Below are 13,047 nucleotides of genomic sequence, written 5' to 3' on the forward strand. Positions count from 1 at the left end.
TTTTTTTTTTCTGATAGTGTGAGTAATGTTTATTTAACCAAGAACATGTGACTGGGACAGTACATTACATTTGATTTAAAAAAAAAAAAAACTTTGAAGACTCAAAGACCTCATTTTCAGAACACCACTGATTCTCACATACTGTAGTCTCTGATGAGATTCTCAAAACATTTGCTGAAGATGGGTGTCGTTCAAACACATGATTTTAGTTTTCTTTGGTATAGGCACAATGGTGGATTTTTTAAAGCATGAGGGAACCACAGACAGAGAGAGGGGGAAAGGTTGAAGATGTGTGTGAAAACGACTAGCAAGTTGCCCACGCAAGCTCAGAGTACATGGCCTGCGATGCCATCTGGACTGCAGCCTTGCGGATATTCACCCGTCGGAAGGATCGGGTTACATCCACGACACAGACGGAGAGCATACTAACCGCTTCTGCATCAGCTCTCTCTGTCTGGGTGGTGTTGTGAGCCTCAAAACAAACATGAAAATGATTCAGCTCATCCGGGAGAGGGGCAACAATGGGGGAGGGATTTGAAGGCATCCCGGAAAGGAGAGTAGCAGTCCAAAACACTCACTACGTGTGTTAATGGTGATGTGCAAGTATTTTGGAGCTAAGTTCCCCGTTACAATAAACACTGCATCAGGATAATACGGTTTCCTTCTCGCTTGTCTTCCTTGAGTGCCTGGTCTTTGTTGGCTTGAGAGAGAATGTTAACAGCTGTGATTATGACCACTGTAAATTCCCTCGGTAGCCAGAAGATAGGAGATGCACGACCACAGTTTGTTGTCCAGAGACTGAACGTTAGTCAGCAGAATGGTTGGGGAGATGAGGTCAGAGGGGACGGTGTCTGACGAGGATCTCTCTTCCTCGTTTTCCGCCTTTTCTGGCTGAGTTTCCTTTGGTCACGGCTGTGCAGCCAAGAAAGGGCTCTGATGCAGTGTGTGTAAACAAAGGACCAGTGTTCAAGAACTCAAATGTCTGGTTTGTGGTGTGCGACGAAGGAGCCAGTTTTGAACTCTTTCCCCACCAGCATTTTTTGAAAAAAGTTGCCAGCCACCACCAGCATTTTAGATGATTTTCACTAAAATTGCATTGCCCCCAAAATATTTTGTTGTATGAATATCTGAACATGCAATACACCAAAATTTTTATCAAATACTACATCTGGATCATGTTCAGTAATATTATCAAAGCAAAGAGGCATGGGTTCCATCAACACTCCCAAAACCAACACGTTCTCACTCCCAACTCGTCAGATATTGATGCTTGGTCAGGACCCCTTGGCGTCACTTTTTGACGCTCAAGATACCCCTTTAGCATCATTTTTCAACGCACAGGGGTATCCTTTTAGCGTCACTTTTCGACGTGCAGGGTCCTCCATTGTTTTCAGTTGTTTGTCTTAATTTATTGGTTTGCATGCATTTGTAAAAAAAAAAATAAAAGAAATAATTTTATATAAATGTATACTTTCATTGAAGCACCTAACCCCACCCCTACCCTAAACCTACCCACTTCTGAACACTATAAAACAAGTAGCAGACAAATAAAAGTACAGTCAAAGGTATTTATTGCAAAAACGCACGTGACGAGAGTGATGATTTTATGGCTGATGTGTTTTAATCTATAGCTTGAGACGTGGGACAAAACAGGTCCAGCAATGGTAACTGCTATTAGCTTTAAAAAATACAAAATATTTTCAATTTTAAATGTCATGAGGGATTAATAATAGAATGTATTTAACACAATTATCACCTTCAATTTAATTTTCTCATTATTATACCAAATCTGTGTTTCTTAATGTACTCTCACTACATCTAAAACAGTGTGTCCAGAGAAGGGTTCAATCATTCATATGCAATAAAATGGATAAAAATGTTTTTTTAATGATGAAAAAGAGCTTGTTTTATCAAAAGCAACACTTAATAATATCTCCTATCAAAGCAAGGTTGTTTTTTTTAATGACACATGCATGTTTCTTAAGATTTTAAAGTTGCGTCTCCACTTTTTGTCAACACCGTCAGACATTCAATAAAATGTAATAAAATCAGGGAATATCAGGGGCAGCTGTCACTCTATAGGACCCCCTTGCCACAGTTCACCTCTGCAGAGTACATCAGTGTCAGACAGGCTTTGCTAAGTTTTATAGTTTTAGAATATTTTAAATCCTAATGTTAATATTTCCTGTGTCACAGCCATGATATGTCAAGCGAGAATGCGAGATTGTTATTATTATTGGTTGCTGCTCAGGTAATAGACGCTCTCGGTCTTTCTCGGTTGTATCTTTGCAATGGCTGTAGAAATGGCCGTTAATTCTTGATTTGGGTCCGGCACAGACATGTTACAGGTAATAATAATATGATCAAAAAGTCATGGCAACAAACAACTTCCTAAGCCAGTTTAAGTTGAAACGACTTTCACAATCAATTTAATTAAACTTAATTCATGTTTTACTGTTGCTTATTGTCACTGTAGGCTTAGGCTATTTTTTTCTATTAATTTTAATGAATATACAAATGAATAAAATTAGTTTTATTTATTTTTTGTTACAAAATGTTCATTTATTTATTTTTAACACCGCACCCCCAGCCCCCATTGTTTCTTGGGCTACACGCCAGGGGGTGCTGCAGCACCCTCAGCACCCCTACTTCCCGCGGTAATGAAATAGTGTCATGTAAATAAAACTGTTGTGACTGTTAACATTGAAAAATCACACCCTGACATATATGCAATAATGGCAATATTATTACCCAATATATAATTTAATCATGACGATAAAATTCCCAGTGCCTTTCGCGTCGGCATATTGAAGAGTTCCTTATTTAAAGCAATGGAGGACCCCGAACATCGAAAAATGAAGCTAAAAGGGTACCCTGCACGTCAAAAAGGAGGCCAAAGGGTCCTGAACAGACGAATTGGGAGTGAGAACGTGTTGCCAAAACTTGCACAGTCCTTTACCACTTCCTGGATGGACATAACATTCACTCCTAACATTAGACAGTTTTCATTTATATGCATGCCTGGTGGTGATGATCGCATTATTTTTCATATGCATATGCTTACATGAGATCACTTGTTTCTGTGTCTTCCTCGTTTGTGTTTTTGATCAACACATTCTAGACTCATTCAGGAGATGCATAATAGTGCCCCCGAGCGTATAACAGCGAGAACGCGGAAACCCAGAAAATGCTGTGTTTGGCAGGAAAAGAGTTAAAAGCGCGTGCCTATCGTATATAGTTATACTAACGAAAAACAGCAAAATTACAAGTAAAATAGATGCAAAAATGCAACGTTTGGTTGGAGCTCGCAACACGCCTGCCATCTTGGGCAGTAAAAATGTTGTAAAAATGCATGCGTACAGAGCTTTTGACTTTTTAAAAATACTTCACATTTTAAAATAAACTTCTAAATGTCTGTTCAGTAATCTCTATAACAGATGACACGATTTAGTAATTGTTGTCCTAATTAAGAGATTAAAAAAAACAGCTGCAAATGTTGTACAAAATAAACATACTCATCTTTGCACCAATAAAACCTTTACGAAAATTAACCATGGTTTTATTGTAGTAAAAGTGTAGTAACCATGTTTTTTGGTGTATTGATTTCCATTTGTGTAACCACAGTTTTATTACAAATACCATGGTTAAACTATGGTTAATGTAGTAAAACCATGGTTAATTTGTGGTTACCATGGTTTAACTTTAGTAACCATGGTTTTTTGGTTTAATTTGTAGTAAAAACCATGGTTAATTTTCGTAAGGGAATGTGCAACACTTTATGATTTACTACAAAATTAAATGTTTAATTTAACGTCTCACTGGATCTTGGCAAAACGTCTCATGACTTATTGCATGACTCTTAGCCTTGAATACCACTCCGGAGCTGTTTTCCAGATAGTGTGGATTTAGTGTGTGTTAAGGGCACTGCACTTTTGACGTTTTAAAGACCTGGGACAGTCTTGCACACTTACTGTACTTCCTGTACTTTCCTGTTGCATGCACATGCTCTCAAGTGGCCAAGTGTGACTCACAATGTGGGAAAGGGATGGAGGTGGGAGACTGGAACTTGGGTCGCTGCACGAGCAACAACATCACAGGCTCCAACCATTTGATTTCAAACGAGGAGTGTTTTCGTTAACTAAGTGCTCTTATTTTTAATTACACTGGATGTTCTAAAGGAAAAATGTCAAGCTTTTTCAAGGTCATATTGAAAATTCACTTCAAACATTTCAATGGCAACATACAGCTTCGTTGTGCTATGGGCGTCCCGAGTTCGAATCCTGGCTGGAGGACCCTTCCCAATCCAGCCCCCTGTCTCTCTTCCACTTCGCTTCCTGTCAGCTCTATTCTATCCTATCACAACAAATAAAGGCAAAAATAAATAAAAAAATTAAAATGATAGAAAAAAAAAAAAACATTTCAAAGCCTGAAAGAGAGAGCTCAACGTGCTGCAAATAGAAAAAAACACCTGCAAATTAAGAAAACAACTTCATCAATTTGACAACACACGTGCTGCAAATACTCACAACACAACCAAACAAAGAAACGCGCTGCAAATAAAATTCTTTATTTGGTTGTGTTGTGAGCATTTGCAGCACCTGCTGTCAAACTGATGAAGATGTTTTCTTGATTTGCTGGTGCTTTTTCTATTTGCATGTGTTTTCTGAAGTTGCAGCGCATTGAGTTCTCTCGGCCACCGTACTGAAAACATATAATGGTTACAATCAAGCATTTGTATTCATTTGTATTTGTATTGCATTTATTTAGAGAGTAGGGGTTGGCACACAACAAACAAACAGAAGCACGTATGGCATGTGTCATTGGTCACAGAGGTTTTATCACGGGTGATTGAAGACAAAGAGAAGACTTACATTCAACACTGAAATGCCAAAACTTATGTAAAAAAAAAAAAAACATTTAACTTTAAAGCACAGGAGCTTGATTTGTTTTGCCAAAAGCATGTGATCTAGTAAAAAAAAAATAATAATCCAGGGTGCCATATATTCATATTAAAAGGGACATAGGTTGCAGATTTAATTATATTATTTATCTATTATTAAATCTATTATTCCTAATAATAACAATCAGTGGCAGTTTGGTATGCTATATGTTATTAAGACCACTAGATGGCCACATTCTACACCACCAGTAATAACCAAAGTGGCCAAAACAGGAACTAAACACAAGAAGGATGTAACAAGATTTGATGAGGTCACATTAAATTGGTCTCTGACAATTACATCCTTAAATTGACTTTATAAGTTGGTCAAGATGAGAAGGAAGACTTTAAGAGAGTCGTTTAAAACAATTATTATGTCAAAATTGACCAATGTAAACAACAGAAATCAGAGCATTTCAAAATATATGCAAGAATAAATTATAGTCCAATTAATACACACAGAGAGCATAATACTCTCAATGCACAGGACAATTTAAAACACTTTTTTTTTTCTTCTGAGTTGAAGAAAATGTAAGAGCTGTGACTCAATCAATGGTTAAAAGTAAGTGGGCTATAATCTTGTTAGCACATCCTGCCTTGAGGTGTTACTTTTGTGGTTTCTTATTTGCATGAAGTGCAAAGCCAGTGAAACATTTCAGAGCTTCTCTCAACGCTTTATTTAAAGCAAACTATTCCAAACTAATTAATTAATAACTGAGCACAAAATATGCATTAAGAAAAAATAAATATATAAACTAAAATGCAACTCCATATTCAAGTGCTTTTATTATCATTTCAAAGAGTGGCATCAAACACATGAAGCTGTCATGGCGACCAGATTCCACAGTAATTTCCTGTAAAAGCAGAATTTATTTTTGCTGCGATAACATAGCAATGAACACGACTGGTTGACAATGCATTACAAACACGTTTATACAATCTTTTACAAAGTATGCTATTAAGCAACATGAAATAATGGCTACTCATAAATGGCTACACTGTTTGTAAACAGATATCTGCTGAGTGCTAAGTTAACTAAGCAAACATTTCATATTCAGTAAATCCAAGAAAATTGTCAGTTATATTCTAAACTTTATGTTGGGCTTCTGTTCCATGTAAATTAAACCCAGTGACCCTTATAGCTGAAACTGGGACACATTTTTTGCCAGTTGTCTGGACACCGGGATACACCTTGTGAAAAAGGTACATCTGGTCAGCCTATTCAGGATCTATCAGTTGAAGCTGCAGTAGGTCAGTATCGTCGTTGTGGGTGTTTGTTACTGCGATCAGCAAAAAACTTAAATAGGCCTAAGAATGCTAAGAAAAAACAGAACACATTAAGAACAACTTAACCAACAGTCATGCTACTGCAGCACATTTAATGGTAATAAGGTAGAACTCTAACTCACCTATGAACCCAATTACCAGAATAACACTGGTCAGACCAAATATAACAGTAGCAGTCTGCCACAATGTCGGCTCTGTAGGCTGCACTACTACAGTGTGATTCTGACACACTGTAGGTTGAGTTGGGACTGTAAAGAAAATAGAAATATATACAAATGATGGTGTAAATGAATGTATATTAGTGTAATCAATGTAAGTTCTTTTATGAGCAAGATATTCTTATAAAGCAATAAGTGAAGTATCACTTACCAACGATCCATGTGGTCTGGTCTAGTCTGGTGCCATTGCTGAATTGTGCAGTTCTGTCTATGTTTGTACAGTAATAAACTCCTAACTCATCAATACTGACATTATTTATGAACAGATTATGTTTAGGCTGCACTGAATATTTCTGTTTGAATCTATTATTGAAGTAAAATGTTGCTGGTGGGTTTGAAAAGGAGCGTAATATCAGAACTGGAGGATCTGGTAAATTTAGCACCAACCATGTCACCTCCTTTAAGTCAAGACCACAGTTCATGGTCACATTTTGACCCAAATCTGTTAGCTGATTTGTTAAAACCTCTGCAACTTGACACCATGTAAGTAGATCTGTGAGAAAAAAATTATTAGGAGTATTTCAATGAAAATGACTAAAAGGTTAACCATCAAAACTCCATTTATTCATAACAGATATGCATATGAAAAGATTTTCGTAATTGCCACTCACAGAGCTGAAGCTGTAAGATCTTCAACATGATGCAGTCTTGCTTCACACTGCTCTTGAGATGAAACCTGTAAGAGAGGTCTTTGAGCCACAACAAGCAGAGGAAGTCAAAGACAGGAGTATTAAAATAACTATTCCTGGCAGCATGGCTCTCTAAAGAACCTTTCCGTTATTTTTGTGAAGTGACGAGCCAAACAAGAAACTAAAGAAACTTCTGTGCAATGGAAACTTCTGTTCAGTGGAAAAGCTTTCACTGGGGTGGTACATGTAACATTTAAGTACTTATATTTACACTTTAGTTACTAATATGTAAGGTGCTTTAAGGTACTAATATGCAGCCTTCAGGGGTAAATAAGGTGAAACTGATAGCTTTTGTACCTTTTTTGCTGAGAGCATACTTAGAAGTCCCATGGATTTTTGCACCTTTTGCAAGTGGTCAGCATTAAATACACAAGAAAAAAGGGGTCTATTTTTTTTTGGTCAAAACCTCATATGGAGGTACTGCACTTAAGATCCCATATTGCATATAACATGCTATCTGTCCTGTGGCCTGTAGCACGAAGCGAGATTAACAAATTCTGAGTTTCAGAGTAGGTTTAGAGTTGACAAAACCAAACAAATCCAACCTGGATTAGATCAGGATCAGCAGGCTCACAAAGCTCAATAAAAAACGTTCTCTGTCAACTCATGTGCACCTGAAAGTGTGACGTGTGCAGCAAACAGCTAATCACAAAACGTGTGGAGAGCATCAGCAAAGCATCAGTTTGATTCACTTCTCACGAGAGTCAGCGCAATTCACTTTTTCTGTTGAAGATTAAGAGATGTCGTTATTAAAAATACATTTATTTAAAAGGTAGGAAAAAACACTTCTGCTGCAGCAAAAGTTTGAGAAGGCAGCAGAAAGAAAATATATGACTATATGCAAAGGAATCAACTGAATTTAAAATTTTTTTTAAATGTGGTTATATTAAAGCTTATCTATATGTATCTATATTTAATTTAATTTAAATGCAAAGCTTAAAATTAATTGCCACTTCATATAATAAGTATATGAATATATTATATGAATTATAAACAATTATAAATAACATCATATAAATATAATAAATAAGTAGCAGCAAAAGTCGGATAATTTTGTCTCTAAAATTCTAACTGCTTTTATTTTTGAGCTAGAGATATGGGGAGCGGCTTTATTGCATCAAATATATGTGACTTTGCTCACAGCTGATTGGTCCAGTTTGGGTTTGCGATCTCTAACCCAGAATAAAACCTGCTCCGGAGCAGGGTAGCTGTGTTTACCATGGTGATGAAACCCGCTCAAAACCAACCCATCTTCTTGAGCCCGAAAACTCAGTTTGCTCAAACTAAACGCAAACTTACCTGGGTAAAAATTGAAACCAGCTTTGTGCTACAGGCCAGTGAAGCACCACCTACTTGCTGCCCAGTCACTTAACATGATCATTATGGGATATATTATGAGAAAGTTCACCAAGAGCCTGCTCTGGATTCCGATTTTGATTACTAAATTTAGAATCATATCACAGTTTTTGAATGTGGATGCAATGCATGGGTTTTCCATAGATTTCCAAACTTCTCATTGAAGAAATTACTCAATGACCATTTATTCATTGCACCTTAAATTAATAAATGAACAAAAGTCTTGGAACTAATCATCCCCTGAGAAGGGAAACAAGACACTGCGTCATGGAGTTGACACTATCCACCTTATTCTTCAACGCTGAAGTAAACCTATGGATGAGACTTCCGGTTCATTAGCCGCTATAGGGAAATAACGAGAAGAATGACAACATGCAGTAAACAAACTAGTGTGTTCATAATTAAGATAATACTTTAAAAATAACATGGTAATTTTCAATATCAAGCAGCAAAATTTGTTGTTTTGTACAGCTAAAAATAGCTGGATGCGGATAAGACCGGAAGCTAAAACCATAAAATTTACAAATGCCTGCACTCGTTCTTACGGGAAGAAAAAGGTGGATAGAGAAAGCCATCTGCGTGACTGGTGTCTGAAGCATGTGTAAACAAATGTTAATAATCACTGGCAGATGGCAGTCCAGAGTATAGAGCAAAGGGCACCTGCAATACACATCATCAACTCTTTTGTCTGAAGCAGATGTGCAGGCATTTTCCATAGATTTCCAAACTTCTCATTGAAGAAATTACTCAATGACCATTTATTCATTGCACCTTAAATTAATAAATGAACAAAAGTCTTGGAACTAATCATCCCCTGAGAAGGGAAACAAGACACTGCGTGATGGAGTTGACACTATCCACCTTATTCTTCAACGCTGAAGTAAGCCTATGGGTGAGACTTCCGGTTCATTAGCCGCTATAGGGAAATAATGAGAAGAATGACAACATGCAGTAAACAAACCAGAGTAAATACTTTGGTCGACCATGGCGAGGCCTGTTCTGAGTTGAACCTGTCCTGTTAAACCACTGTATGGTCTTGGCCACCGTGCTGCACTTCTGTGAGATATTGATATATATATATATATATATATACACACAAAGATATATATTTGAGCACATTTTTTACAGACCCAACAGAGTTAACACAGTGTCAGAATCACACTGTAGTGTTGCATACTGAGCAGACAAAATGGATGAATCTTACTCTAATATTTTGTATGATCAGAGTTTTTCTGGTCATTGGGATGATAGGTGAGTTACTTTCTGAACTTATTACAAATAAATGTAGCATAATTCCAGATGTGACAATAGAAAATAATTATATATTTTATATCAAAATAAGTCCTTAAAGTGATTGGAATTTCCAAAACACTGCTTCATAAAAAAGAAATATTTTATTATTATTATTCATTCATGCGATTTCAGCAAATGAGGCTTGTTGACATTTCAAAATTCAGAGGTTAGCCGCTAGATGGCATTAGTCTGATGAACACTCCAGTGTTTGTTTGTTTTTATTCTTAAATCTTTAATTCTTAAAGATATTTAATTGCATCTAACTGGCCTAGTTTGCCAAGCCCAAAATGGACTGCAATTTAATAAAACTCAAATTGTACAGAAACTTCATATTTAATGCCATTTGTAGATTACTTTTAATAGATAACACTTTCATGAAAATATTTGCAATTGGTTTGCAAAAGGTGTCTTCATACATTTTTGTGTTGAGTTTTTGTTGCATTTACACTGATTTGATCAGAAGGTGCCGCCAGCCTGTTGTGTTAAAGGGATAGTTCACCCAAAAATGAAAATTCTGTCATTAATTACTCACCCTCATGTCATTCCAAACCTGTAAGACCTTCGTTCATCTTCGGAACACAAATTAAGATATTTTTGATGAAATCCGAGAGCTTTCTGACCCTTCATAGTCAGCAAGGCAACTGAAAAGTTTGATGGCCCAGAAAGGTTAAAACGTCTTGTGTGCCTTTTTTTGTGTAAAAATACTCAGTAAACAATCAAACATGAATACTGTGAATTCGAACATAGGCTACTACTCTGTACACATATACTGTTTTTTTTCCCCCTGCTATATAATAGGGAAGCATGCAATTGTAGGTGCAGTCTGAGTGTGGTCTCTGATTTCATGTTGAAGTATGCCAAAACATTCTGATGGTGATCGGCCTGCCAGATTGCCAGATTTTGAATGAAAGGTTAAGTGCATTGCATTGTGGGATACAGAGTTCTGTGCAGTGGTGATGTATGCTGCTTATTTAGACAGGTGTATAGTCTTATGCTGGTTACACACCACAAGATAATCGGGCTGATCTTGGGCCGATTTCTCCCCTTCCGACAATCCTAGGTAATGTCCCGATTATCTTGGTGGTTCTAAAGATTATCTTATCAGATTTTCCTGTGGTGTGAGGTGTGTTAAGAGTGACTGAATCTGCTCGGAAGAACGTCGGAGGCGCCCCGATAATCATTCCAAACACTATCATCACAATTTCTTCCTGCCTATCGTCCGCCATGTTTATTCTCAAGTCTGTGGTGTGTGGTGTGCTGTCTTTGTCACATCGCGGCACACCATACACTATAGGAGCAAAACGGGTAAATCTAGGATTTTTTGTCCTCATGTTTGAGGTCTCTCACATTTTGAAAATCTTATAAGATTTTAAAAATCTTTTAGTGTGTACCCAGCATTAGGTGTTTTAGGTGTTGCAGTCAAGCCACTATAGGGCAGACAGAGTTATATTGTTGTTGTCGCTTAGTTTCTCTGGCACTCTGCTTTCTAAAACATATTAAATATGAGATTAATACTTATACCAGGCAAGAGATTATCTATTGGCTGGTGGCCAAATTTAATAACAGGCAGAATAAAGTACTACACGTGTGTTCAGAGCAACTTGACTTCCTTTTGATTTGGTTAAAATGAGCTTGAATGGTTTTAGGTTAAGTTTAATCTCCAAAGAGGTGTGAAACAAACAAGACTGCATCATGCTAAAGTGCTCACCAGTTCTTTTAACAAAATTAGGATTATATAGCTCTGTGAGTTTATCATTTCATGACATCTTTTTAAACTTCTAATCATTTATGAAAGCTCTATAATTTTGTTAGATGTGTGATTTTTTTTCTTCTCGTAGATCTGCTCATATGCTGTCAAGCTGCAAGAACTTTAACAAATCAATTTACAGATTTAGGACTCAATGTGACTATAAACTGTGAACTCCACCAGATCCTCCAGTTCTGATATTACATTCTTAAACCCACCAACAGCGTTTTACTTCAATAAAATGTAAAGGTGTGCTTTTAGCCCCGTACAAATATAGGCATAACTGCACAATTCAGCAACAACACCAGACTACACATCACTGGTGAGTAAAACTTTAGGTATTGCTTCATAAGAATATCATAAACATATTTTCACTACTGGTCAGACGTTTGGAATAGTAGAGATTTCTTAATGCTTTTTAAATAAGTTATTTTAAATTGTAATAAATCATAATATTACTGGTTTTTATTTTGTATTTTGGTGAGCATAAGACACATTTCAAAAACATTTAAAAATCTCAGTTATTAATTTTTAACCAGTTGTGTATATTGAAGTCTTTCAGTAGTAAACTATAAGCACATATGAAATATGAAGTTATTCTCAACAGATATCAATTGACTCAGTAAATTCAGTACTGTCTGTAGCTGCAGTTATACGGTAACAACTATCACTGCATTTTATTTACAGCTCCAACACATACAACATGGCCAAATCTTACTGTAATAGTGTGTCTGATGAGTGCTCTTATGCTCATTGCTGTGATATGTGAGTTGGTTTTCTTAAAACTTAAAATATACTGCTCCTGTCTGGTAAGTTAAATCGTTCTTAAATTAATGTATCTGATAATTTTGTTGATTTTTCCTTAGCATTCTTGCACCTATTAAAGATTTTTTGCTGATGGAAGTAACAAAACCCACCTCGACCTGAAAATGCGGACCCTCAGCAGCTTCTTATGAGTCTTGAACAACCTGAAGACTCGACACAAACACTGATACACTGGCTGCGTCCGAAACCGCCTACTCAATGAGTAGGTACTTAATTTCAATAAGTACTTACTTAACGAGCGCTAAAAGAGTAGGCACTCTACAGCCAAATCTCGTTAAGTATGAATGAGATCCGGACTTCATCCGCCATGTTGACGTTATCATGTGATCTAAAGTAATGAATTAATGCACAAGTTAATGAACATTTTTAATATTTTATTTACTGACAACAGGAAACATGAATAAATGAGTAAAAGAATAAATAAAAGTAACCATGACAATAAATAAATACAAGTCATCGACACATGAAACAAAGCTTTATTCAAACATATTGTTCTAAAAAACATGTATTTACAGACGGTGAATCCACTTCCTACTGCATCTCAACACAGCTGTGCCAGTTCTGCAGCTGCCCACCGTGTCCACCTTCACCTGTCTCTGCCTTCCATCACGACCATCACTGCTGCAGTCAGACTGAATCTGATCATGGATGAGAAAGGGACATCGAGGCTATCATTGCCTGAGTGCACAGAGA

This window comes from Sinocyclocheilus rhinocerous, unplaced genomic scaffold (assembly GCF_001515625.1).
Source record: "Sinocyclocheilus rhinocerous isolate Xijiao unplaced genomic scaffold, SAMN03320098_v1.1 scaffold2466, whole genome shotgun sequence".
Lineage (NCBI taxonomy): Eukaryota > Metazoa > Chordata > Actinopteri > Cypriniformes > Cyprinidae > Sinocyclocheilus > Sinocyclocheilus rhinocerous.